Consider the following 4,340-nt stretch of genomic DNA (forward strand, 5'->3'; position numbering starts at 1 on the left):
CCGAACACCACTGGCCACGAGCTTTGGGCTCTGCTCTCACGGAGAATATTTATTTATATAGCATATTTTATTTTAAATTAACTAGAAACAATGTTTCTCTATATATATATAATTATATATATATAATATTAATAGATTATTTATGCAAAAATGTAATATCCAAACTTTTTCTGAAAATTCACAAGAACAATATTGTTGAAATGACATCACAAATACATATGAATAAACCAGGTTTTTGTCATCTGCACTAGCCCAAAAATATGACTACAACTATCGCTAACTACAAAAATGACAAAGCTGAAGTATGATCTCGTTTGGCTGAGGAGTGCAGACAGGTGGGGACGAGCGGGAACTTACAGGCCTCGTAAAAGACCTTGTGTGTCACCATCCGGATCTCAAAGTATGCATGTCCGAGTTGACAGCTTTTGGGGGTTTTTTTTCAATAAGCCACCTTGTAATTTAACTGTCGGACAGGTAGCCGCATGTCTGCAGTCTTTACCTGTTTGTAATTACCTGCACTCCCATCTCAGACGACTCATGAGGCCACGTTGTTTTCTCATGGAGCAGCGCCAGGGGCCAGAACAGGTCGGGCGGCATTCCCTGTCCCGTGACTTCTGAGGTGTTCAACACTCCAGAACCAGATGTGTGGGGCGGGACGGGCGCAGCCAGACGGACTCTCACTCTACTGCGACTGCCAAACTTCAATGACTCGTATCTGAAGGGGAATCACCAGGGCAGGGACAGTGGAGGAAAAAGGGGTGGGACGGGTGAGGGCGTGTTGGTAAGTGCAATGGCTTTTGTTTTGTTTTCCTCTGATGATTGTGCTCTCTGAAGTTGTAGCTGCGCAGACGTCTTTGGTTCGGTAGATCAAACGCAATGAAACTGGCACAGCATGTACCATCATCACCCATGTACTGTAATGTCTGTTTCACAAGTGAGAACCAGGAAATCCCTTATATGGACAAATGCATCAGATATCACTACAGCTGAATAACATGCAGATAGAGATGCTTTGACTGATGAAACGTGGAAGACAATAAACACACAATTGCAATGCAACGCTAATTGACATACAGCTATGACATAGCTTGTATCACAGTATAGAATTAAATTTTATAAAAAAATATTTTCTGTCTCACTGTGATAAGAACAAATCAAAACATGCTATTAGTCTCATAAATTGTCATGTTTGACGCTATGTCAGCTATGACATAGCTTGTATCACAGTATAGAATTCAATTTTATAAAAAAATATTTTCTGTCTCACTGTGATAAGAACAAATCAAAACATGCTATTAGTCTCATAAATTGTCATGTTTGACGCTATGTTAAGCAAACATACTACCTGTCCCTGTTGCCAGGGGCAACTGTTTTATAACCAATTTTGAAAAGTACATTCACGTATAAGATTATGTAGTTGTTTTTAAGAAGGGCAAAAGCTAAGAAGGGTAAGTGAGGGTTTAAAAGAAAAGAAAGGGTTTAAAACAGTGTGAACAGAAAGGTGCCAGTAAAAAATAATGTGGGGTATGGGTAAGGTTGGGCATCGTTTGAATTTTAATGATTCCAATTCTTGTCAATTCCTAATTTCGATTCCAATGAGGTAAAAAATAATAATAATAATAATAAATAAATAAATAATCTTAGATATCATCTTATTGCAAAATATTTCATAGTTAGCTGAATACTATGAATGAAAATCAACAGGCTAAATAACACTTACACAAGGATGTGTGTGCAGCAGAGAAAACAGCCCGTGAGACTTGAATGTTTAAAAATCACATTGAAAGTGTAGTTTGTAATAATAACAAAGGTGGACTCCAGGCACATTTTCGGTTGGACAAAAAAAAGATTTAACATGTTATTTAACATGTTAACCCATACCTAGGCTTGGGATTCCAAAATCTATTCCAATTCTGGAATAGGATGCTTAAAGTCAGGAATCGTCTACTTGTTATAAAATTTAAATTTCGATTCCTCTTATTGATTCCTTTGTGCACATTTTAATATGACTTTAAACCATTCAAGCACAAGCAGACTTATGCTACCGCACACATAGGGGCATAGCCATCATTTCAGAAATGAGTGGGACAGAAATGTAAAAAAAAAAAAGAACAACTTTTGTCTAATTGACAGGCTTTATTTTTTCTTATGTCTTTTAATTGGCTAAGAAATCAAATAAACTGCTGGACTATAACCAATCATTTGTATTCTGTAATATTTTTTTCTGTGTTTTCCTAATGACAATTTTAGGATTGGCTTATATAAACACATAATAAGGCAAAATAGTTTCTTTATTGTAATAAATGTTATGTCAGTTAGCACTGCATTATTCATATACTATATTTATTACCTGAAAATGACCTGAAATGACCCTTTTTTTTAACCTACAGCCATAGCTGGATGCCTTCGCTACAGCGATATTTGGACACTTTTGTCCATATTAGGGATTTCCTTGCACGTCACAAGTTATTACTTCTATGAATCCGTTTTGGAATTCTGCGCGAGAGCGCCCTCTGGCTTTGAGTATGAATGAAACATGCACTGCATGTTCACATCGTCTTGTTTTGGATATGAACATGTCGTCTGGTGGTGATACATAGAATATTTAGTTTCTTCACCCATGTGCACACACATCCAAAGCATGCACACAGAAAAAGTGATTTAAAATGCATAAAGAGGGCGGTTTTTACCATTCAACTGAACTGTGTGCATGTATTTTAGACACTTACATTTTTCTTGCTCCATCCATGCAATAACTGCGTTCTTCTATCAACCGAGTTTCTATTTACTTATACTGCTGTGTAATATCAACGGTATGCCCCATTTCAGGAGCTGACAAAATGACGATTTAAAATCAGAGCATAGCTCACATTCTCTAAAATACTGAAACGCTAATGATGCTGATTTAAAATGACAACGCCGGTGATTGACAGTCAAAGCAAAGCGCGGTTTGAACGGCCCGCCCCCGCAGCTGAACTGGAAGTTTTGATTGGTTTTTTACCCGAGTCAGACCTATCTGTTATTGGCTGAAGTGCAGGGCTCCACCCAAGTTTGAAAAGTGCCCGTCAAACGCCGTCTCGCTCTTCTCTATCGGCTTTGTCTATTTTTTATTTTTTTTTGTACTTTGTACTTTTGGTGAAAAATAAATGTAGCGAAGTTGAATACTTTAGTTTTATTTTACTCAAGTAAAAGTACCACAATTTAATTCTACTCAAGCAAGTAGAAAAATGTAAAAATGTACTCAAGTACTGTTATGAAAGTATTTGTAATTAGTTACTTTCCACCTCTATATATTATAAAAACTAATGTAAATCACTCTCTAAAAGACACTCCAGGTAATACAGGGACAAAAAGTCAACAAAAGACTATGTGAAAGGAAGCAGTGCCTCCACATCACTGTGATAGGCTGATTGTCAGTGCAATAATACCTGCCTATTGTCTGCAAATTAGTCAGACTAGTTTGACTAATTAAAGTAATTATATTGTATTATAGTATATTATATTAAATTAAATATACATTTTATTTTTTACTTTTATTAGTGAATTTATTCAGACTGATTCAATCACAACAGCTGCGGCCTTCAAATTTGATTGGTTTGATCAGGTGAGTTATGCATTATATTTATTACTATTATTATTATAAGTAATTTAATAAAATATATTTTTTATATTATATATGTAATTTTATTTTATTCAAATACTTTCTTTACTTTTTACCTGGAGATGCAAAACACACATGAACACACATATATTGTCGCAATTGTGTTTTTATCGTCTTCAGATTTCCTCAGTCAAAACATTTCTGCTTTTTATTCAGCTTCGCTACAGTGATATTTGGACACTTTTGTCCATATTAGGGATTTCCTTGCACGTCACAAGTTATTACTTCTATGAATCCGTTTTGGAATTCTGCGCGAGAGCGCCCTCTGGCTTTGAGTATGAAACTACAGCGATATTTGGACACTTTTGTCCATATTAGGGATTTCCTTGCAAGTCACAAGTTATTACTTCTATGAATCCGTTTTGGAATTCTGCGCGAGAGCGCCCTCTGGCTTTGAGTATGAATGAAACATACACTGCAGAAGCGTGTATGAAAGCGCTCAGTAATGTTCACATAACCTGGTTTTGGATACGAATAAAACGCTAGGTCATACATAGATCTTTTATCTTTGCATTTAAATCTACATTTATTCACACTGGCCCTTGAAAACATCTATGTGAACACACTTGCCCAAAAAAAGTGCGGGACATAAATTTACGTACATTTTTTTTAAGTGCCTAATGCATTTTATGCTCATGTATTTATTTTTTTTTTACAATTACATTAATACAAACTGAAT

This window comes from Sinocyclocheilus anshuiensis, unplaced genomic scaffold (assembly GCF_001515605.1).
Source record: "Sinocyclocheilus anshuiensis isolate Anshui unplaced genomic scaffold, SAMN03320099.WGS_v1.1 scaffold77, whole genome shotgun sequence".
In the NCBI taxonomy this organism is placed as follows: Eukaryota; Metazoa; Chordata; class Actinopteri; order Cypriniformes; family Cyprinidae; genus Sinocyclocheilus; species Sinocyclocheilus anshuiensis.